A 25,222-nucleotide genomic window follows, 5' to 3' on the forward strand; every position below is an offset into this window, starting at 1 on the left:
ATAGTGTTAAACATGTTTCTACTATTTCAGTAATTTTTTTATGCTTTAGTCATAAACCAGTTATTATTCATGGTTTCTTTTTAACATGGGGTCATAAACTAGGTAATTAAATGAGCCAAATACTTAGAATTTAACTAATTTAGTTTATTAAGTTCATTTATAAAAATAGATGTAATTTATTTAAATCTATTGTAGCTGTTAGACCTAATATACAAATGTTCCACTCAGAAATATTCATTAAAATCTTTCCAAATAGAATGAATGTAAATTGTAACGCCAGTTCATTGATGGAGGTTCTAAGTTTTATTACTGTAAGACTAAAGCCTACCAAAAGGTGGCGCCAGAGTAAATCTTATGGCTAAGGAGCAACTGACTCAAACCGCGGACAGGACGCTCAAACTGAATTTCAGCAACTCGAGAAGTTAATCTGAACAATGTTTCAGCGCTTAGAAAATATGTTTGGTCACTTTTCTTCTAAACAACACATCTACCATAGCTTATTTTTTCTATTGGTTAACAAGTCAAATATCCAATCATCCTATTCTGAGAATGACAAGTTTTTTTTTAATTGTATTTTGTTTTATAATGATCCAATTTTGTGATATAACAGTTTTTCTTCTTTTCATATTATAAATGACCACTGATGAGCCAGTTTACTCCATCGTAACTCCACAAATGATACAAGCGGAATTTGACGGCATATTGTGTGTGTGTGTGTGTGTGTTTTGTCGGGGTGATTTCTGACCAATTTAAAGCATTTTTTAAAATTATGTGAGCTTTAAGACCAGATGACGGACACCTGTAAACGTACACACAGTCAAACGCTGAATTTATAAAAAGAGGGAGAAAAGTGTAAGAAAAAAGAGATTGGAGAAAATCTCTCTTTTAACTGTTGCATATGTTTGTAGGCAATTTTCTTAAAGAAAGTGGAAGTGACGGGCATACTCAGATAAAGTGTATTGAGAGAGGGTGAGAAAGCAAGGGAGGGAGAAGGGGGAGGGAGAGGAGGGGTTATCCTGCCTCTGCCTCTTTGCCCGGCAGTGCCCCGCACTCTCATTGAAGCCTCCACATAGTGCTGGACGGGAAATAACCCGAAAATACTTTTTTTTGTTGTTTAAAGGCAACTCTTCGGCTGGGTGTTACTCCTGACAGCGACGCTGAAACTCTCTGATTCCCTCCTCTCTCCTCGGCGGAGCGCAAACAGAGGAGTTACACCAAAGTCCCCCGACGCGCTCCAGAGATGGTGACTTTACGCACGGGATCTGAAGGCAACCTTAACTGACTCCCTGCTTCTTTCTGCCCGCCGCTGGTCATCATCACACACCGACGAATCTCCAAAGTTTGGGAGAGCCTGCGCAGCGCATGTGGAAGAAGTGAGTCCAGGTAAGAAGCGTCTTGTTGCTGCAGCGGCGCTCAAACCGCTGGTCGGCTTGTTTTTAAAAGTCACTCCGCTTTTCGCAATAAACAGCGATGACAGCCGCAGATCCAGGCTGCATCACGCTGTTTCAAGCCACACTTCCAGGACACTGATTGTAGCCGAGTGTTTTAAGTAGTATAAACTTCTCCCAGAAATAGAATTTAACTAAAACAAAAAAATGTTGCAAATAATAACGTTTTTTTTTCTATTTTTTCTCCTTTTAAAATAAAAAAACAGTAAAACAGAAGGTTGTTCATTCGCATCACTTTCAATCAAGTCTGCTAACTGCGCTCTTAATCCATAACAATCATATCAAACGGGATCCAAACCGCACAGATATGAGCAGAACTTTCAAACAGGAGCCCGAATTAAAGGTTGGCAGCTAGAGGTTTAATTTTAAATCTAAAATACGCACATAGATACGGGGAAACTATTTTTTATTCTCTCTCTTGTTTATTATTTATTATCAGCAGAAATAAATGAGCTGTAATATTTGGTAAATTTCATCAAGTAACATTTTTGCAGAAATCAAAGGATTTTAGGTTTTGTCTCTTTTATTATTAATAATAATCATTACATTTTTATGAAAGATCCGATTTAGGAACTATAATCTCACCATTATAGCCACTTCTTTTATTTAGTTTTATAACTTATTCTTCAGTGGCCTTCTTCTAGTCCGAGCATTGACGGTTTATTGTGACTGTGGGGCAAGAACCCTTAATGACATATTAAAAGCTTCATCCACCATATGAACATTTTAGAAACTAATTCAACTTTATAAAAAAAATCTAAATAAAAGTTTGTTTGGAAAAAAAATTACAAAAAGAAATGTTTATGAGCTGGAGGTGAAACTGACAGTAGCACCACAAAGTGAAGATGCTGGAGAGGTTATAGACATCCCTCTAAATTTTGCAGGGCATCCCACTGCCACTCCATAGCCAAAGTTTACTTATATGAATTTAATTTACAGTGCATGTTTTAAATTTATTTATTTATATGTCATTTATTTGTATTGTTCTTAGTGTGCCATTTTAAATATCTGTCACTCATTCGTTGTTCTGCCTCCTGTCCCTATCCCCTTTATAAAATGTCCACCAACCCAAGACTTGTTTGGGGCCTTATCTGGTCACCCCAACACTTCTTTAAGACACCCTTCCTTTCAGACACTGCATTACAACATATAGGGAAAAGAAGGGTTCCATCTTCAAGGTCCAAGCTGTCTCCTCTAGAGGTCACAAAGGTTTGACCCTGGAAGAATGTGTGAGTCATAAATTAAAAAAGATCTGATACTCCAGTGGTAGCTGCGAAGCAAGACTGTGACGTCTCTCTGTTTTTAATTGTCTAATCTTGGGCTTTAACTTTGGAGGTGAGCAAAGATCAGACATCACCGTGCAGCAGCCCAGCGCTGCTCCTGACTGAAGTCCAACAGTTTGAACTTGAGTTGAGCATGTAGAGGAGGGGGTGGCTGGGGTGAGGGGTGCAGTTTCTAATCCCATGATCGTCCAGCTTTCAGCAAGCTTCCGTGAGGAGGACGAAGAGGAGGAGGCTTTGCTCTGGAGTTCACTGTAAGGATGATGGGACAGGGGGTATGGGAGGACAAGGCACACGCCACCGGGGTGGAAAAGCGTGATAAAGCCACTTCAAGGGTGTTGCCCATGTTCAGAGCCACACTACACCTTCGAGATAAGCCTGTGGCCGCCCGCAGATAAGAAGCTTTTAGAGTAACAGAGCGAAAAAGAGAGAGAGAGCGAGGGAGATCATGCAAGAGGACAATGAGTTTTAAAAACCACTATAGAGGAAACGCAGGTCCAGACAGCTGTTTCACTGATTTCCTTCATTCCTCATCCTAACAGTTTGATCACTTTTGGAAGTTTGGTGAGAATGCGCTATTTCCCAGGATTACTCTGAATGGTTTTAGCTCATTTTTTCTTTTCTTTTCTTTTCTTTTCATGTGTATCAACCCCTTTTCTTCTTTTCAGTGTTGTAATTGGGCCCCTGTTTGACAAATCCTCCTGCTGCCATGTTCAGGCCTGCCCTCACTATGCCGGGATGGGCCTGCACAGTAATTTACGATTCCCAAGAAGTTGTTTAATTGTTTGGACTCTGGTAGAACAATTTATAGACACCCCCACCCACCCCCACCTCATGGCCCCCACCACACGCACACCTCTGTTGTAAGTGAGAGTGTCTGTGAAAAACAATCTGGTCTGATCTCCTATGGCATTTTGTTTGGAGCAGGTGCTGCGGGCTGAACTTCCCTCATAAGGTAAAGTGGCATTAGAGTGTCCAAATGGCAGACTTATATATAGGCTGCCAATTCAGCACATTGTTTTGATCTGCATGGCTGCGCTCACCCTGCGCTGTCTGGACTGAGAAACCTACTATCCCCCTCCAACACCCACACCCCCTTTACTGGCTCCCCCCACCACTCTTCTTCCTCCTCTGTGAGAAGCAGCACTTACAACAAGCGATCCGGCCTGTTCATCCAGCAGCTGGTCACTGTGTGGTCCATTGTGATCCAGCCAGCCAGCCGCTGGAAATCACTGCCATCAAGCATGAATGAGAAAAGTTCTTCAACATATCTGAGGGTTCTCCAGCCTGGAGCTGCGGGGCAACATGTGGCCTATTCCTCCAAAGTGACTCTTCAGAGGTTTAACCCAAAATGATGTAGAAATGAGCTGCAACTTTATAGATGAAAGCAATGGGAAATGATCCTTTTTGGAAGTGAACATCTCCTTAAAATTTCCACAATGGGACAATACTAAAGCCAACGGCACCAAGGTGGGGGCCCAAGGGGTATGTGTTGGGGACCCTGACCAGATCAGTCTTATATGCATGATTTTATCTTTAAATATGAAATTACTGAATATGATTTGAAAAAAGGGGAGGACAAGCTGCTGCAACGTTTATTTATTGTCCCATGAAGAATGCCTCGCATGAATCATAAAACCTTTGAACTTCTAGTTTTTGTCATATGTATATATATATATATATATATATATATATATATATGTATATATATACTTAAAATTTAAGAACCGAGGTTGATTTTATTTCTATTTTTAGGTTTGAGAATTAAAACATTGAGTTTTTACCAAAAAAATAAAATAAATACATTATTTTCAACCTAAAGACAAATTATATCAGAACAAAAACATAAAATAATAAAATAAAAACCAAGTGCAATTACTGCAGTTCATTCAGAAAGTTTTTAAATGGGTGGGATTTATAATCCTGGAGTGGTCTATACTTCTAAAGCTCAATAGGTTATATTGTTTCAAAGGTCACATAGATTTTGCAGCTCCAGAAAAATGTTTTTGAGGAGACTTGATGTAAAAATGACTCTTTGGATTATGTTTTGACGTATTATTTTCAAAATGTTTTTAACCTCTTGATGATCTATTTCGGTTCCTTTTATATTTAAACTCTTCAAATTGACCTTTTCAGTTAAAGATAAAATACCATTTAGTTTCTGGGCCTTAGTTTCAGCACAAAATTATTTTTAAATTGTCTGAGAAACATTTCTGGTTCCTGATTTTTATTTATAATATCATAGAATAAATACAGAACATATTTAATTAAATTCTGTCCAGAAAGTATAAATGTCAGAATAGTATTCATTTACCCTGGTACGAGACCCTAAAATTGTCCATGCTGGTGTTATTGCAAAGCAGCCCATTCTTTAGAGATGCATGCATTTTTCTGAATGCATTTCATTTTTCTGAATGATTCTTGCGGCACTCTGAGAGGCCTTCCTTTGGTGGAGTGCAGAGTGACTCTTAAGTTGCAGGGCGAAGAATGCAGTCGGAGGAAGAGTGAGAGATGCCCTCCGTGTCTGGATTTCATGGAGGAGGGTGGAAGATACCTGGCTCGATAAGGTGTTTTTGCCATCTCCACCCACCTCCCTTTAGCAGTACAGTTGTTTTATTTATCCACCCTACTGAGCTTAACATCTATCTTCTATCCGACCACGGTGTTGCAGATTTAAGTGCTTCCAGATGTTTTTTTGTTTTTCTTTTTGGTGAGGATGTCATTCACCTTCATCATCGTCGAAACCTCCCGATTCACCATTTTGAGCCTGTGGCTGATCTGGAGAGTCTGAATTATTTGTTGTCGGGATCTTTGAAAGAGACACAGGCCCCCAAATTGGACATGTGTTGTACAAACACAAATTAAACATTTAGCTCTAAGTATTTCTCCCTGGATCCTAAGTGCATATTAGTCAGCCTATACTTATCTCCGGCCCAACGGCACACCCAAATTGCAGAGTTGCTGCTGAGAAAGAAAGGCTTGGGCCCCCGGCGAATGAGCATTTGAAGCATGCTGGCAGATGCCCATGAGCTTCTCAACCACAAAGCCATCTTAGGTGTGTGTGTGTGTGTGTGAAGATTTTTACGTCTTTTGTGTTTTTGTGGGTGTCAACAAAAGAATCTGACAAACGTGTGACTAATCATGCCCCTTTTCCAGGTCCAAATGTACACTTCACGCAACATCTCTCTGCATGTCTCAGTCACCCTCCCTGCTGTGGATGTCTCTGCTGAGTGGATGCATGTATATTTGTGCCTGCACACACGTCTGATTGTGAGTGTGTTTGCTGCTGGGTGGACGTCCCTCTCCGCGGATTCCTCCTCTGTTTTCCACCGCTGTGCAACTTTGGAAAAGAAAGGATTCCTTAATGTCTTACGGGATGGAAGAAAAAAGAGCCAGCGTTCGCATTTAGGCCTCAAAAATCCTCCCACCTTCTCTTGTCTTTTATATATGCGTGTGTGTGTGTGTGTGTGTGTGTGTGTTTGTGTTTCTGTGTGCTTTTGGTAGTGACTTTTACTTTCTGTGGCTTATTTTTTTAATACCTTCACACCCTCTTTGCTTCACACTCTACATTTCTTTTCCTGACAATATTTAGCTGCTATCAGGTTACAGCTGCTAAAATAACATATTGATTATTACAAAAGTAAATATACTATTTATAACATTTATTTATTAATATATATTGAACAGACGTCAGCAGAAATGCAGCTTGAACACCTTAGTTGTAGTTTTTAACTGTTGGACTTAATTAGTTGGGCTGCTCTAGCAGTCAGACATGAGATTTTTTGCTTGCCAGCTGTAGTTTTAAAACATCATTACCTTAAAAAAACCAAACGTTGTCGCACTGTTGGTTTCCACGCCACAACTGTACGTATTTTTTTGTAACCTGAAATATTTCTAAAGTGCCAAATTTATGTCTTTATTGTAAGGGAAGGAGGAGATGTGTGAACCGCCTTTCAGCAAACTGACTGGCAACACTAACAGCGAGGGTAGGGCCAGTGCCGCATTGCTCCATGTTAGGTACAGGGAAAAAAAATTCAATTTTCTCAGAGACCTGATTAAAACGGCATGATGGAAAGTTTTAGTTGGTTTGAAATGTAACTTTTTAAAACCTTTGTATACCTTAATACCAGTACCTGGTTATGGATATTATAAATACATAATGATTCACATTAGAGCAGTGCTACTGCAGTAAATACCACGTTTTTCTTGTACCACCATCTTGACATGTTTTAAAACGATAGCACTGTGTGTATTTATATATTTTCTTGACTTAATATTAGTAATATTAACAGTTTGTAAAGGCACAAACAAAGCTCCGAGTTGAATCCGAATGTGTAGAAGGAGCAAAAAATAAGGGTGATGGCAATCAATAGTCAAAAATACAAGTAGAGACATGCAAAAAACCTTGTAAGAAGGTTAACAATAAATTTCAATTTTCCAAAATATGTTGCTAAATTATTATTATAATTACATTTCTTGAGCTGTTCCCTTTATTGCTTGTGATAGCCTGTGTTGTTTTAGTCAGAAAAACGCTTTTTGGTTGAATGAAAGTTTGGATTTGGAAAAAATAAAATTGAAGTTCTAATACTGTGTGGGAAAATCAGAGGTTTCGCACCAACCCTGCCCTCGACACCCAATATGGCTGCTATGTGTGTAAAACTCAGTTTACTGGCATTTTGAGAAAATCTTAGCTGCTCTACAACCTCCTCCAGTGAAAAGGCTTCAGTGTTTGAAAGTACAGAACCAGATTGATTCTGATTCATATTGAAAATATTTGATTAGCCTAGTCACAGAGCACAACAATAAGTAGATCTGACTGGTTTCCAAACTTGGAACTTGAACATTGTTCATTTGGATTTGATTTAGTTTTCCAATCCATCTTCAACTTCAAAAGTAAATGAAACTCCACTTAAATAGCCAGTTTATTCATATCTACTAAACTTTCTTTTGAGAACCATTAACAACCATATTATTGGAGCATTTGACCTCTAATAAAGACACAAACCATGCATTTTGAAATAAGAGGAAAATAAACAGTGGTTCAAATCCGCATGTAGCATAAACCGATTAATTTTATTTTCTAATTTCACAATAATCTGGGATAATTTGTGTGTCATGGTGCTTTTGTGCTCTATTAGATTTTCACTTGGCACAAAAATGCTGCAGTCTTTTTCTCAAGTGGATAAACTCCTCCTCACGCTCCGCACTGAAACATGCGCAGAGGTCCACCGGCTCCTGTTTGGTGCCGAAATACTTTTGGGGAGTATGTACTAACCTAATATCTGAAGTAGCGTGACAAATAAGGTTGTGGAAGCTGTAGAACAAATCCAGCTCTTGACCTGTACATGCATATTAAGGGAGTTTGGGGTGGAAAATTCAGCATCTGTTATTTGGTGTATGCACCTCTGGATGAAGACACATTGTTTTGTCTATACTAAATTATTTACATGATTTCTTTCTGTATTAGAAGAATGAAGCAAATAGTTTGACAATATCGAAGTAAAAATGCGAAGGAGAAACATTGGATCAAGCTCACAGATGCTGACTTATGTCTAAAATAGCACTTAAACAAGTGGAGATCACCAACTCAATATTGTTTTGTGTTTATTTTTGAAAGAAGACCACTTATGACAGACACAAACGCATAAAAAAATTAAAACCTTTTCATATTTTTAAACCGCTTTTAAAAATGCAATCAGTTACTCTCAGTAGTAAAATAATGACATGTCTCTCTTGGTGTGAATTGCTAATTTTATCATTTAGGTAATTATTTCCACCAAACACACGTGCAGTATTATTAAAAGAAAATCCGATCCTCCTTTAAATTTCAAATGTTGCATTTAAAAGAGATTACCTTGACAGGTTTCTACTCTTGCCTTTTTGTTTAACGTTCTGGATGCCATCTTGTTTAGAAATGCAGAATTTGTCAATTTGTTCCCTCCTTTCTTTCTCCGCCTCTTTGCTCACCCAAAGTCATGGTAAAAAGGAAGCGCACCTTCATTAAATGTTAGGGTTTTATCTATCAGGAAATAATGCCACAAGAACCTTAAGCCATCTAAGAAAAATATCCTTTGTACAGATAAGATCAAAGTATAGATGTTTGGCCACAATGCACAGCACCACAGCATACTAGGACGAATACTTCCTAACATCTGTAAAGTATGGTGGTGGAGGGCTGAGAATTTGGGCTCGTTTTGCAACCACAGAACCTGGGTACTATGCAATCATTGAGACAATCATGTGAAGAAGAGTGGGGTTAAATTCCTCCAAACCATGTGAAAGACTGATAAAGTCATACAGGAGATGCCATTGCTGGTATAAGATGTTCTGCAATCTACTGAGTCATAGGGTGGACCACACAGTTTTTCCATTTTGGCCCATTTTCCATTTTTTAAATGAGGACAGCACAGAATCTTTTGTGTGTTTTCACACATTTAGATTAGAATTAATTTATTTTAGAACCTGGTTATGTCCAAATGAATGTTTTTGCTATTTTTGTGACACAAAGGTTTAGAATAAAAAAAGTGTGATTATATAAATGAAACAGGGTGTACTTTCTGTACATGAGAACTATAATCTTTACCAGGGGCAAACACCAGGAATAAACATTAAAGATGGATGGAGTCCTGGAAAAAAATGTCTGTCTCTTCTGGACTATTAATGTTGACATAAATTACAGGATTAAAGTGCTGTGGTCAGCCTGTTTGATTCCAGCCAATCACGGTGCCAGCTGTTTTATTTACTTATTTATTTTTATTTCTACCAAGACTAGAAGGTGACCAGGTGACTGACACAAATGCTCCAGGGAGTGTTTTCCTGTCAGTCAACAGCCTTGGATTGCAAACGCAGCAGCAGCAGCAGTGACAGATACTTCAGTCGTCTCGCTCCTCCTGGAGATTTTACAGAAAAAAGGAGATTAAACAAACATGTACCCAAGTCCTGGAGTTTTTTAACCACTCCACTTGCATTATTCCTTCTTCTGTTTTTTTTGTTGAGCCACCTTAAAATTATTTGAATTATAGGAATTTAAGCTCTAATATTAATTAGATATAGACGTTTTAAGACCAACAAACAGCTAGGCTATACAGTAAAATCTAGCAGCATTAGCAAAGTTATTATCAAAAAATGGACAGAAACTGGATGAGGTATTTAAATAACTAGACAGACAACACAAGCTGCTGGATCAGTGCCTGCTTAAGTTTGAGACATTACACAGACTGCGTATTGTCTTTTTTACTGTATTAGTCACTGTACTTGGTTCTGACGAGACTGTAACATTGTACTTAACAGGAAAGTTGTTTGGGGCAGGGGAAAAAGATTATCCCAGATTTTCTGGAGGAAATTATGATTTATGGTCAGGGTATTTTTCTAAGTATATCAGAAATTATTTCAAACGTAAGGGATGACTCCTAACCACAACAAAAAACAGGTCTCACATTACATAATGCGGCTTGTCAATATTGAAAAGTGGGTGTTAGCAAACATCTCATGGATAGTTTGCTGCTGTTAAAAAAAAAACGAAGGGTGGAGTCTGATATAGAAAGAGAATACAGGTACTTGGAAGAATTTGACTAGAAGTGTTTGAAGATACACCAGCTCTCTTTTCTTAGCTTGATTGCCAGGCTGCCTGCATCTGTATTGTCACGACATTTCAGCCACACCTTTCTGGCACGTCCTGAAGGTTAAAACAAACAGAAATTATTTGTATTGGTTCCGGATGAAAGTATATTATGAGCTGATCTTAGGTGATAATACGTTAATCGGACTTATAACTAACATTTCTTATTTCTGCTGTGGATGTCTATTGAAAATTTAAAGGGGAACTTTAAACTTTAAATAGGTGTTTAAGGTCATCTACTTAAAAATAGAAACCTAAAATGTACTGTAGCGATTCTTTTGAAAAGAAAGTCCTCCTGTGATGCTAAGCTTTTCTGGTTTGGATGGAGCTGTTAAAAGTGGCAAATGCTCCACAGATTGACTGAACAGAACAGATTCTATTGTGCTGGTATGTTTTGGCAAGGTTAACACAGAAAAGCATTGTAGAGTAGAAAAAAACCCATTGTAGAGCATTCTACTTATATATTTTTCTTAAAAATTCAGAACACAAAGCCTCTGTCTGCTTCTCGTTTGAAACGTTTGAAAATAGTTTTAATCAGTTTTTGCAATGAAATCCAGAGTGGTAAAATAAATAAGTTACTGCATCTTTGTTTTAAATGTCCAAAATTTGATGTGTGTTTTGTGCAGGATCAGATGTTCTTTTTGTTTGTTGAGCGGCTATCCCATCAGAGGACAGGAACCCCAACCCTTGAGTTTAAAAATGTTCATCCTGCTACCAGAGCCGGCCCAAGGCAGAGGCAAACTGAGCTCCTGGCTTGGGCACCCAGAAGAATGCTTAACTACACAGGGCTTGAACGTTAGAAATATCAATTGTAAAAGAATTTAACTTTACATTTAAAAATTATTTTGTTGTTGCTTGTAACCACCACCACTGAAACCTGATGCCTCCTATTCTGACTATACAGAGTCTCTACTGAGAAGTTGTACATGACTTCCAGACCTCATAAATCTCTCCCCACAGTTTATTCACTCTATTTGTTTTATTAAAACAATGTAAAGTGACTACTCTCAGGGCCAAGCAAAAATTTATCCTGTCATACAGACAGTTTAATTGTTTCTTCCACTTGAGCAGTGAAGCTGTCGACTGCTTTCTGATTGATGCTCTCCTTACCTGACCTGTCAGTTTAGGTTGCAATGGATTTAATTTCAGGGTGTCAGAGTTTAGGGGGCTAAATGCAAAAGCATACACTACTTTTCAGATTTTTATTGGTAAAACACGTTGGAAAACCATCAAATTCCAATAAAAAACACTTTCCGGCTGTAATGTGACAAAATGTGAAAAGGTTAAAGGAGGGTGTATACTTTGACTTAAAATCATGTAGTGGGTTTAAAAAAAGCAGAGCTTTGAGTGGCAAAAGAACATCTGACAATATTAAAGTGTCCTGAGATTGAACAAGGCCTCAGTTTGGTCTCTCTGCAAAGCTGCAGGATCCCACATTGCCCAAAATGCAACATGTCAGTGCATCTTGTTTAAAACCCTTAAAATGCTTAGCACCTTTAGCCTTCTCCACACCCTGATGGCATCGACACAGGGTTTTTCCAGGGAAGCAGTTCCATAGCGAGATCAGGGCTGGCTCCATGATGCTATACACTGATGTCATTGTTGTTGGAGTGGACTTGAAAAGCCTATTTATGGTCTAAAGCCCTTTGATGTTCCAATAAGATTACGTTTATTGTAAATAGTTTTTATAAACAGTATATACTTTCTTTCTCTAGAAAAAAGTTTTTACTGCAAGTACTAAGTTCTGTACAAAAGTCTTAAGCTATCTCTCTTTTCTTTATATTTAGTTTCCATAAAGTCAATTGTTCTTGTAAACATCTCATCTATGACTCATTTAGGTATAAAAAGGTTCCTAAACTCAAGGGATGAGCCAGCATGGTTCTCTTCTTAGAAGCAAACAAAGAAGCATTTATAAAAGGAACATTTAAGCACTTGTCCCAAATCCACAAACTGTTTCAACTTCTTTTGTTCAATCCATGAACATACACAGTTTGACAGATAGAGTAGTATTTATATAGAACAACAGTTATTTTGTTCAAATGACTACGAGTTATTTTGAACTTGGCATACAGGATGGATCAGCTGAATGAAGATGCATATTTAAAATTCTAAAACAAACCAGCTGCAAACAACTCGGATGGGTCTGCATCTGTGGAAGCGTCACAGTACTGTAAAAGAGGCTGGCTAACCTTCACTTTGCCGTGGTTTGGCGTAATAGGGCGTGGCAACAGGATTTGGCGTGTGAGGCCTCTGAAATGATCCTGTGGTGAAGTAGTGATGGCCAGGATAACACAGTCCCACCCACCAAGCCAAAGATCCAATTGGTCGTCAGCCAGCTTGTCCATGCAGGGCGTTGCCATGGCTTCCTGGCCGTAAAGTAGTCTTTAATTGAGCCGATATCGTAAGACTGATGGTGACTGCGTTTGCCGAGCAGAGATGAGTTGAAGAAAATAAAGTGAACATGACTGGATATGGGCTGCTAAGCTCAGAATAGAAAATACCAGCTCATGGATCCCGTGTGTCCTGGAGGTGTCCTGAGATGCTGCTGACAAGCCCCAGGCTGCTGCTTACTTGTATATGGCGTACTGTGCTCTGTACATGCAGCGGGATTAGCAGAGGAGCAGTGTTTGATGCTCCGTGATGAGAGGGGTGCCACTGGCTCGAGTGTCCAGCTGACTGGACTGAGACATCAGGTTTCCTCGTTATAGTCCAACACACTGAAGACGATCGGGCAGAATGTAGGCTCGTGGCCTTCTGACATTTACTCCAGAAGGTTTCACTGACAAGAATACACCTGGGTGTGAGCCTTTCCAAAAGTCTCATGCACCTCATGAAGCCTACTTATTGTGATTTTGTTGTGTTGCAAGAATACAACAACTTGCACAAGTATTCACTCCCCTTCAGCCTCATGTTGTCACATTACAACCACAAACTTCAACATGTTTTATTCAGATTTTATGTAGACCAACACAAAGTAGTGCATCATTATGAAGCGGAAGAATTCATGTTTTTAATTTTGTTTCATAAAGAATAATTTTGAAAGTGCGATGCACATTTGTATCCAGCCTACCTTTATGCTGATACCCCTAAATAAAGTCCTGCACTACTTTCAGTAGTCAATAAGCAAAAGGCATCCATCTGTGTGTTATTTAATCTCCATATTGATCTGGCTGGTTTGAGACGGCCCCAGAGAACAAACAGCATGAAGAAGATCTAACAAAATACATAAGAGAGATCAAGAATAAAGTTGTGTTTTTAAGCAGGGTTAGGTTATAAAACAACATCCTAAGCTTTGAACATCTCATGGAACACTGTTAAAGCCACCATCTGAAAATTGAGTGAGTCATGACGAAACAGCAAAAGGCATGGCTGCCCATCAAAACCGACAAACTGGGCAAGGGGAGGATTAAGCTGCAAAGAGCCACAGCTAAGGTGGGAGACTCTGTTGACAGGATAATTAATTGTATTGCATTCTACAATTCTGGCATTATAGAAGAGTGGCAAGAAAAACAACATTATTGAAGAAAGCCGTTAGAAGATTATTTTGTCATTTTCTGCAAGCTCTGTAGGAGATAAGGTAAATGTTGAAGAAGGTGCTCTAGTCACATGAGAACAGAATAGTGTGGAAGAAAACTAATATTGTACATCACTCTGAATACACCATCGCCTTCTTAAAACATAGTGGTGGCTGCATCATGCTTTGGGAATGCTTCTCTTCAGCAGAAACTGGAAAGCTGGTCAGAGTTGATGGAAAGATAATTGGAGCTAAATACAGGGCAATCCTGAAAGAAAATCTGCTAGTAGTTGCAGAAGACTTTTGACGGATGTGCCTTCATGCAGTATAATGACCCAAAACAGAAAGCGATTGCTATGATGGAATGATTTAAATTCAGTTCAGTTCAATTCAAAAATACTTTATTAATCCCAAAGGGAAATTAAATGTTGTAGCTCATATTACGAAGGTTTCTTCAAAGAGTCGTTGTAGATGCTGATGGCTGTGGGCAGGAAGGATCTCCTGTAGCGCTCCGTCTTACAGCAGATCTGAAGAAGCCTCTGACTGAAGACACTCTGTTGTTGTAGGACAGTCTCATGAAGAGGATGCTCAGGGTTCTCCATGATGTTCTTCATTTTATGAAGAATCCATCTTTCCACAATGATATCCAGAGGTTCCAGAGGAGTCTCCAGAACAGAGCCAGCCTTTTTTAATCAGCTTGTTGAGCTTTTTTAAGTCCCTGGCTCTGATGCTGCTTCCCCAGCAGATGATGGTAGAAGAGATCAGACTCTCCACAACAGACTTATAGAAGATATGCAGCATCTTGCTGCAAACACCAAAGGACCTAAGCTTCCTCAAGAAGTACAGTCTGCTCTGTCCCTTCTTGTAGATGGCTTCACAGTTGCATCTCCACTCTAGTCTGTTGTCCAGGTGAACACCGAGGTATTTATACTCCTCCACCACCTCCACTTCTTCTCCCGTGATAGAAATAGTTTTTGACTTATTCCTGTTTCTCTTAAAATCTACAATCCTCTCCTTTGTTTTATTCACGTTCAAAATGAGACGATTGTTTCCACACCATGCCACAAAGCGGTCCACCACCTTCCTGTACTCATCTTCTTCTCCATCTCTGATCCATCCCACGACTGCAGAATCATCCGAATATTTCTGCAGATGACAGGAGTCTGTCTTGTACTGGAAGTCTGAGGTGTACAGAGTGAAAAGGAATGGTGAGAGTACAGTCCCCTGTGGTGCTCCTGTGCTTCTGACTACCTGGTTAGACTCACAACCCTTCAGTCTCTCAAACTGTGGTCTGTTTGTCAGGTAGTCTTTGATCCAGGAGATTGTTGAGGCCTCCACCTGAGTCTTCTGGAGTTTCTGACAAAGCAAATCAGGTTGGATTGTATTAAATGTACTGGAGAAATCAAAGAACATGATCCTCACAGTGCTGCTGGCTTTGTCCAGATGACAGTGGGTTTGTTGAAGCAGGTCTATGAGGGCATCTTCAACTCCACAGCGATAAGCAAACTGAAGGGGTCCTGATGGTTTACTGTTTGCTTACTCAGGTGGGCCAACAGGAGTCTCTCTAGGACCTTCATGATGTGAGATGTCATGGCAACAGAAGCAGGCCGTATTTAGAAGCATATTTACTGTGTTAGAATGGCCTAGTCGAAGTCAAGGCCTATATCCAATTCAGAACATAAGGCAAGACCGTTCAGTTGATTTTGTTGACCTGGGGTGTTAAATATAAAAACAAGACATACCTTTCAGATTTTTATTTGTTAAATTCTTTGCAAAACAATGTGTCTACAGCGTATTTACAGTTTACCTTGTATTGGTCTATCACATATAAGCTCAATAAAACACATTGAAGTTTGTGGTTGTTAGGAAAGGTATGAATACTATTGCAAGCGACTTTGCTTAAGGAAATCTAGTTATACTGTGAACTCTACAGTGGTTTAACATTAGAAACAAGCAGTCAGTTCAGTCCCTCGATGATTCTTTTAGACGTAATTAATCCGTCTTGGCTTGCAGCTGGTGTGTAGCCAAATAATATGGCTCTCTGCCACAATGTTCGAAGTTGATGGTTCCTGCCGATGCAGGAAGGGAAAAATGCCTCCTCAGCACGCTGCTTAGTCTCGTTCTCAAGAAGCTCATACTGGGTCTCCCTATTAAGTAAGGGGAACATATTTAGGCCTGTGATGTCAGTTGTTATTGCTGGAGGCCCGCTATAGGAAAAATCTCGTTTGCCTTTGTAAAGCACTTTGGTGAAAAGGAGCTTATGCCATAAAGACGCTATTGTGATTGCTGCAGTCCCATTCGCGTGTGTGTGTGTGCCCAAGTGTGTTTACCTGTGTGTTTAGGTGACGCTGCTACAACCCATACTTTGTGGACTTCACAGGTGCTTTCTTTACATTGGTGCAGGTCTGAAGGCACAATGGTTTCAGTACCTGTTTGTTCTCACCGTGTACACAAACGGAGTGAAGAAGTGCCTTTTTGTGGGTGGAATTTATGAATGATGGCTGCTATTGTAGTTACAATGAATGATTACGCATTTCTGCAGCGTGCCTCTCTTTGATTTTACATATTCTTTGGAGCTGTGCAGTTCTGGGACTTCCTGAAGGACATGGCGAGATGTTAAAGATTAGGAGAGCAGAAGTTGTGTTTCTTTTTATTTTTTATTTGAAGTGAGCCAAGAAAAAAACCCAAAACATGTCGATTTGAAGTATTTGAAAACATTAGAGCTAAATTAAAAAAATATTTGCTACATTCCTCCCTGCAGTTTGTTGTCTACTAACATGACTTTACTGGGGATGTCTTATTTGTTTAATGAATAAATCATTTGAATATTTATATCAAAAAAATGTGGAGTCACATAAAAATTTGTTACTGGCATCCAAAAATGTTGAGGAACTAATAAATGCATTTTGATTTCAAATCAGTAAATTTTTAACCATGCATAATTTTGCAGCTAAAGGACTTGGAAAAACAGTGAGTATAAAGAAAAGAGAAAAGCCTTGCTCACTATAAATGATTGCATCATGCTCAATGCCCCAACATGTGAAATATGAGCATTAACTGTCAAAAAAATATCACTGTAGAGTAAATTGCAGGCTCAGAGTGAAGTGGAGGAATTACAAATGACAGCAGAACCATATGTTTGATTAAAAAAAGTCATTTTCAGACATGTGGGGAAAAAAAGTGATATTTATCGCTACTGCACATTTTTTTTGCAGTTGTCCTTTTTAAATCTTTTGTGCCAACCACCTCTTTTATCTCAACAAGTCTCTCCTCACGTTCAACCTCTCTGTGTTTTACCGAGCAGCAGATTTGTCCTCCGTCCTCTAAATCATTTCCCTCTTTCGCAAATTGCTCCCCGCTGGAATATTGGCCTGACAGCCGTTTTTTTTTGCTCCCTCGGCTCCCCCAGTGGACTCATTTACATTTATGCACGCAGCAATTAATTACAGGCTGGAGCTGGCCTTATAAATTAAAGAATATGGTGTGGGGGGGCCAAGGTTGCCCTTATTAATTGCCCCCTGACAGTTAAAGCCTTGTTCAGGTTGTGACCAGGTTGACTTAGGCCGAAAACTACAATAGAGCCGGCTCTTCCGCATGCTTCTGTTTTCAGTTTGCTGTATCTGAGTGAAAATGTTCATTTGTACTATTGTCTTATTTTTCTTTGCTCTTTTTTTTTGTGGGGGGGACCTAATACTGTTTTGCAACTTTTATGTTCTTGCCAGCTGTAGGTCATCATTCCATCATTCCTTGTTTTTGCCTCCTTTGTGTTTCTGGAGGTCTTTCATTTAAATACTTATGGAGGAGTTTTTCTATAGACCCAAGAGTCAGGCAGACAACTTCTCACGGTATTGGCCTTTTCATGCAAAGACGGTCCAACTTCTTTCCGGCTCTTTCCTTCTCAAGGCCTTCCTTTCTTCACTGTCACGCAGTGATGTGTTTGTGCATACCTCACTCGCTAGACAAAAGAAGGGAGAGATCCTATTCACTTTTGCCTTTGACATTCACCTCTTGTTTTTACAATCTTTGGAAGGCGTGCTGTTTGCACAGTGGAACAGGCTTTGTCTTGAAGGAGTTGGACAATGGTGAGCACCATAATGTAATCTCTTAAGGGTAGCAAGCAGAGCTGTGAGGTTTAGATGTATGTGCTGGCACTTGCCCCTTTCGTCCCTCTCATCACCCCCTCCCACCCTTCACTTTAGCCATAATTCATGTTCGCAGCAACTTGGGAGAGAATACATATTGTCACTTAAGCTTCTGCAGTGTTCCCCCTGGCTGTTTGTGAAGGGAACGTAAAAGCGTTTCATTCATTCAAACTCTCCTTTGTCTGATCTGTTTAAAAGCACTTTGTCCAACCTCTTTCATACCTTCAGCTATGTTTTTGTTGTTAGATGTGATTACATCTAACAACAAAAACAGTTATTGTTCCATACGTTTCTTGACCATAAAACAATTAGCAATGCATACAAGCTTAAAAAATATAAATTTAAATGATAAGTATTTTAAAAGTGATTTTTTTTTCATCGTATTTTGAGCATCCCTGCGATGGAACGTTGAAACCACTTACTGTTACCTGGTACTGGAAACTAATGTAATCAATTTATTCAGGCAGAAACTCACTGAAATAAAAAAAATAAAATAATCTTTTTCTGCCCTGGAGCCAGAATGTTGGTTCAGATTGTTTGCTAACGCAAGGTTAGATGCAGAGCAATTTCAAAGTTTTTATTTTTAACTTCTGCTAGACAAGACAACTTAGCAGCAGAGCCACAGGTTCACGGTCTACATTCAAGGATATTATGATACAATCTCCCTGTGCTCCTGATATTGGAATTATCATTTCAAAAAGGACAGCAGCAAGTTACGTATCCAATATGACTGTCAACATGGTGGTTTTTTGGTGTTTCAATGTTTTGTATCACGTCCAACTAGTTGCTCACTTAGTGTGTAATATTTATTTATGAATATGCCCCTTTAATGATAAAATACATTAAACAGAAATAAATACATTGGTATTGGCTTGTGTTGCTAATAGCAAATCCCACTGGTTTTCCATGTTAGAACGAGAATGGGCTCAACTCAGGTGTGATATAATTTCCAGATCTAAGCGCTGACTTTCAAGACAAATCAAAACACACCATTAGCTACCAACATAGCTAGCATGTCCAACTGGTTAACAGAGTTGCTCTTGAGGAAGTCAAAAACAGAAGCACAGCTTTTATATTAATACCTATTTATAACGACATTTTTCAAAATAGAAAACCACCATATATCATTTATTTTACTGCTTAATAAATTTCTGAAAACTACTTATCCTACTTCACAGTAAGACATTAAAACTGCCACAAACGAGATGCAATATATCAGTCTCAGTTAGCATCTGGATGGTCCCTCTGCATCTATCGGCAGCTCAGCAGGTGGGTTATATTTCCCTGTCTGCGACTCATGCATGAATGGATCCACGTCCTCTTGTATCCTCAAGACTGTATTACAATTTCCTCATCATTGCCTGTTATATCTGCAGATAAACCTTAATGTTTTTTCTGAATTACTGCTTTTACAGGACTTTGTCTCACCATGTTTTTCCCAGGAAGTAATCTGGCTGGGGTGTTTGCTTCTGGTCTTGTCTCTGGCTCTGTCCCAATACCCTCACTACACCCTACGTCCCTCTATGAAGTGTTTACTTTGTACAAGTGCATGTAGGGGTTGAAGTGCGCAGGTTACAAGCATGCAAAATTGGAGAATTGGGACAGTAGGGGTTACGTCATCGACTTGCACCTCTGCACCGTAACATCAAAAAGGGCGGGAACCAACGCAGTTTTCACAGTCTTGCTCTTAAAAAAACTATTTAAAACTGCAACAAGCAATTGTTTTGAGGAGAATAAAGTGCAGGAAGCGAAGGAGGCTTATACACCAGACTCTCGCCACGCCAGTGTTTGTTTGAAAGGTAACTTCAGTGTTATGGCCTACTTTCTGCCCAGACTCACTCTGAACCCACTGGTATTTTACAATGTTGAGCCTGGAAAACCAGTAAAAAAATATATTTGTCGGCTTGCTGTCTAAAGTTGACGCAGTTCTTATTATTCTGATTTGATGGCTGGTTACGTTGACGGTTGTGATTGTTTTTTTTTCAGAACGTCATCTGCAGCAGTGAATTGTGGGTAATATACTTCGGTGAAGTCTGCTTAGATGCGGGCTTCGCCGAAGGGCGGATGTGGGGCACAAAGGGGGCGGGGCTAAGGACCACTCTGGAGAATTGGGACACACTACGCACTCGAACCCATCAATGGGAACGCGCAATTCAGGGACACAAGGGTGGAAGTGCGGGTATTGGGACAGGGCCTCTAATGCTACATTGGCAGCCTTCTGCACTCTTTGGTTGGTTAATGTTCAGATTGTTTTCAACAGCACCAACAAACTAAGTCTTCAACAGGTTGAACAGTCTTCAATCATATATTATGGTTTACAGCAACCTATAGGTATGAATTGAGTGGTATATAGGCTTAAAACCCAAACACATGTGGCATATTAAAGGCATATGTTGACCACCAATGTCACAGTCCCAACACCCAAACAAAAAAAAAACCAAAAAACAAAAAAGTTCTAACATTGTTGAAAATCCTTGCCATGATCACTCCTAGTTTGAATCTCTGTTGAATTGACAGATGTATAAAGTTTTTTGGAGGACAGACTGGAGTCGATTTGTAGGAACAGAACTGAAGCTAATAATTGTGGCTCCAGGCTCTCTTAAAACAAGTTTATGGGCTAGTTGTTTTTTTTTCTTTGTACCAATATGCCCTGGGCATTTAGGATGTCACTCGTTAAGAATTGAAAAAACAAAAAATCAAATATGCAACCTATGGATGTGATCCAGCACAAATTGTCAACAGAATGTCTCTGTTGGAAAAAAACACATTTTAGAAACACATTTTTGTGAAATACTAATATCTTGAAAGTTGGCAGGGTACAAGGTTTGTCAAAAAAAATTTGAAACTTGTGCAGTAAAAGACAGTTTCATGGTGAAAATTTGTATCCTGTTTATTGGGAGATTCATTACTTGCTTACAAACTCCCTCAGAGAGAAAGAAAACTGAGCTAAATAATCATATTCGGGGTACAACATGACCAGTGGTCCTCTGAGAGTCAACACATGCTATAAGCTCATCATTTATGGGTCAAGTAAAGCTCATTTTGGTTTAATTGCCCATATGATTATTTGGAACATTGGAAGTGGAAGCGCTGAACCTCATGCTGTGCTGCACTTATTGAGATAGTCTCTCTCTAATAGAGTTCCATTGTTCTTACCCCTGAGTGTCTCCATCTGCACAAGTGGCATTGACAGCTGCAACAGGATGACCTTTGGGACTATGCATATTTCGTTGTTTCAGTGTGTGCATTCATTGTGCAGGTGCAGACCCTGCTGTGAACAAACAGCAGTTTACCTTCACTTCACCTGTACTATGTGTAATGCTATGATGTCATGTCATGGTGTTTTTAAAAGATGATTATCTGGTCTTCACAATTTCAAGTTTAAAACTAGTTGAGATGGCCCACTTGATACACACCATGTACCATTTTACAGCTGTTGGACAGTGGGCCAAAAAGGTAGCTGCTTACTGCAGTTGTCTGGAGCAAGGCTCCATTGCCTGACCATGTCATGGTAAAAACAGGAACTTTCCTTTTTTTCTACTTGCAAATGCTCTTTCTCACTGTAGAATAATACATTTCTAAATAGCTAAAAATTTACTCAGAACCTGTCCCATATTGATGGGTGGCAGCTACTGCTATTATGAGGTCACTGCAGATGTCTTTCCTGATTGGCATTGTGTTAACACAGACCTATATGGTTCAAAGCAACAAACAGCCTCTGGCTGTGGTAACTTCCCCCTTATGTTAAATTAATCAATCATTTGATCAGTACTTTATGGCTGCTGCATGGAATCAGCGGTGTTGTCTACCTGAGGTCACAGGCTCTCATTCATTTCTCTTTCTGATTCCTCTCCTCAGTGTCAAGTACTGACAGTCTTTATGCATGGATCCAAGACTATGCTGAAATGTTCAAAAACAATTGGGGTAACAAACAAGGCTTCTGTTAAATGTGCATATTTTTGAACCAAGCATGTAGGTTTGAGGCAACCCTCCACTTTAAGGCAGCCAGCTGTCTCTCTGATTACCCAGCAGCCCCCAGGTTTTGGACCTGCCATCTGCAGACGAGTGGCAGGGTGTGAAATGGTGGGGAAACAGAAGAACTGGTTCAGCAGAGTTGTGAAACGTGTTCAGACGGGTCAGTGAGAGCTGCGAAGTATGAACTGGGATCTGGCAAATTTGTCTCAAAGATTGCAAGATATGAACTTCTAAATCCTTGAGTTGTGTTGGCTACAGCGAAAGGGAGCCTCATCTTATACTTGTGTTTTCAGAGTCATACTTTTTAAAGTATGTATTTGTAGATTCTTTATCATTATTATCAGCACTTCTTTGTGTGCACTTAATGGTGCCCTGAGAGAAAAAAATACATCCAAGAGAAAATCATTTGGTTGATTATGGACGTGAATAAAAGATCACACATGCCCAGAGTTAGCTTTTTTCTTCATTGTTTTCAATTAGCCTCAAATTGTGGAATCAAAGGCGTGTTTGTATTGCCATTTTTGTACAACTTAGATGCTGTGTTCAGGCGCCGTCGTGATGCTTAATGCTGTTGCAGCATGTATTGCTTGTTTGTAGTGGAACAGTCTTTCTCTCTTTCTCTTTGTCTTCTTCACTTCTGTATTCTGGAATTACTGACCTCCCACTATTAATTAAGACTATCTCCCATCGTTTTCCAATTTTGGGCCCTCTCCTTACTGTGGTGGTCCGCCCGTGATCGTGGAGTCTTCAAAGAGCTTTGTTGGAGGTTTGACCTCTTTGATGTTATGATTCATTTTCTTTGACCCTCTGCTTTGGAAATGCCTGCTTGTGACGTGTGCCAAATTAGGGCCGACCACAGGTCAGCCCTCGGAGTCAAAGTGGTTTGTTCTGGCCCAACCGCTGAAGAGTAGAGAGCTGTCCATATGATAAGAGCCATTTTTAACTTACTTTTACTGGAATCAGTTTTTAAAAGAAAAAATCAAGAATCACTTACCGCGTTAAGAAGGATTGTTGCCAATTTTTCAACTTCAAAGCAGCGCACAAAAATCCTGTTTGTTGTTTGTTAGACCTTGCGTGGCATGAGAGTTTGTGATGCTGTTTGTTCAATGAGGGCGCTGTGAAGGAAATACACTGAACTTATGTTTGCTCTGCTGTGAACTTCACACTGGACCTCTGTTCGGTCTCGAACACTGGCCGCAGAGGCCCCTCAGGTGGGCTGAGAGTTTCCACTTTGAGCTTTCAGACTTTATCAGAGCTCGGTTTGTAGGTCAGGATACATCCAGACCTACAAATAATGACTAGCGTCGATCAATTTGTTTATAGAATTTTATGTTGTACAATCTTCCTTTAATGGCTTTATTACTTTATCATTTGGGTGAACATACTCCTGAAATGAACCTGGTGATAACCAACATTTTGATTTGTGATATTTGAGTCACTGCATTAAAGTGCAGTTTTCTCTGTTTTCAGGGTACGTTCATGAGTTTTATAGTCATCCACCAGTGAGAAGAGGGTGTTGGAGCTGACGTCTCTTATCTCTGTAAGTTCCCTCTTTCTCCTAAACTATTTCCTTGGACTATTTTCCTTCCCAGTTCTTCCATGCCACTGTTTGGCACAATTTTATATAAACTTTAAATTTTCAAACGATTTTTCCTACATTTTTTAGTAAAAGTTTTAGTGCAGCTTGTCTGTGTGTAAGTGCTTGTTCATGTTTCCTCTCTATGAACGTTTTTGGTATAGTAAGTTACTTTCTCAAGTCTTATAGGCGTGTGGAGACCAAAGTCTGGCCCTAGTGTGTTAAAACATAATTTTTACACTTTTGGGTTAGGGTTAGAGATGTGAATTAAGTTTAGGTTTGGGATTGGGATAGAGGTGCATTGGTAATGGTCAACTTTAGAGTTAGTGTTTAACAAAAATGGAGAAACTAAAATAAATGGATGTCAATACAATGTCCTAATATATTGAACAATTTCTAGTCCATTTAAGAAAACTTGATCAGACCCTGTGCATATCCTCTGGTTTTTTACCCCACCATCGTCACATACTGAATGCTTCTGCTTTGTCTCACAGTGAATGTAGAGCGCCACTTTGAGTAGTGTTCTCATCTGCGCTCCCTCAATAGCTGCTTTCACTTTAGCAAAGAAAGGGGTCTTTTTTAAAGGCTCGCGCAGGCATCACTCCAGGAACCTTTCAGCACTGGGACCCTACAGTTTGCCTTTTAATGGACATTCTCTCTGTTAGCAATAAAGATTATATCTGGAGTCAAATAGTGCTGTAGGTAACACTAGCCTAAATTAAGCCAATCCCGATGGTTTTGGTAGGGTCGGAAAAAACTGGAAATCTACAAATGGGAGAGGTTGGAGAAAAGAGTGATCTGACCATCTGGCTAATCTCCCTGTTTAATACTTGTTAAGGGACTCTCCGGTGGCCCTTGAGTCGTGTCACGTCTAGGTCGACAAATGTTCTGTTTGATTCTCCCTGGCAATTCAGTTACAGACGGTAGGAAGAAAACACATAGCTGGTTAGTGGTGGAGGGGGCGGGGTCATCTTCAAAGAGAATTTGTTATCTAACCTCACAATCTCGAAATGTGTCCCCAGAACACCCCCCCGCCTATCATGAACATCCTACTGAGAGGATACATTTTTGGAGAGTCTGTATATTTCTTTGGTTTGGGGGATTGTTGGGATCTCTAAGACTAATCCGACGAGAGTAAGTGGGGAGCCAGATCTCTGGGTTTCCATCCTAAAACGTACCCCTAAGACCCAATTCCAGATAATTAGAAGACAAAATATGGTTGATAAGGTCTTGAAAGTTTTTTTCTGTTACTATCCTCTTGAGCTGATTTTCTACACTGAATGTCAAAATCCTTGTGACTAATTATTTTTGAAGCTCATTTATAGGTTACAATTCAAACAGCTGCATTAAAATTGGGGAAAACCTGGAGCAAAATACCTTTGAATTCTATCACCGTCACTTAATTGGAACAGTTCCTCTTGTAACTTGAAATTGTATCAATGTTCCCTTTAAAATGTAATTACTGTTCAAATTTAATCACAAAGAGGTAAGATGATGAGTGAATTCTCCTGACAAAATTACAGTCTTGATGTCGTGACAGAAATAATTTATAGTGTTTTTGTTTAATGGGATTTTGAAAGGAAAATGGTGCCATGCTGTGGAGAATTAGCACAATTAGTGGCCCAGCTTTCACTGGTTCATAAATTCTGAAATAAGTTCACAATGTGCA

General features: G+C 39.5%; 1 protein-coding gene across 3 annotated transcripts in view; it reads left to right on the forward strand.

Moving 5' to 3' along the window:
* Window positions 1–1,056: 1,056 nt before the first annotated feature.
* The window catches only part of LOC124858238 (transcription factor SOX-6-like), a 158,204-nt gene continuing 134,038 nt past the window's right edge, over window positions 1,057–25,222 (forward strand). For 2 of the 3 annotated variants that reach the window (XM_047350167.1, XM_047350186.1), the window contains exons 1-2: window positions 1,057–1,383; window positions 23,448–23,517. The gene's annotated coding sequence lies outside the window, so the exon portion shown is untranslated. The remainder of the gene's footprint in view (window positions 1,384–23,447; window positions 23,518–25,222) is intronic. The other variant, XM_047350176.1, reaches the window with a different exon arrangement.

The sequence above is a fragment of the Girardinichthys multiradiatus genome, chromosome 2 (assembly GCF_021462225.1).
Source record: "Girardinichthys multiradiatus isolate DD_20200921_A chromosome 2, DD_fGirMul_XY1, whole genome shotgun sequence".
NCBI classification, from domain to species: Eukaryota; Metazoa; Chordata; class Actinopteri; order Cyprinodontiformes; family Goodeidae; genus Girardinichthys; species Girardinichthys multiradiatus.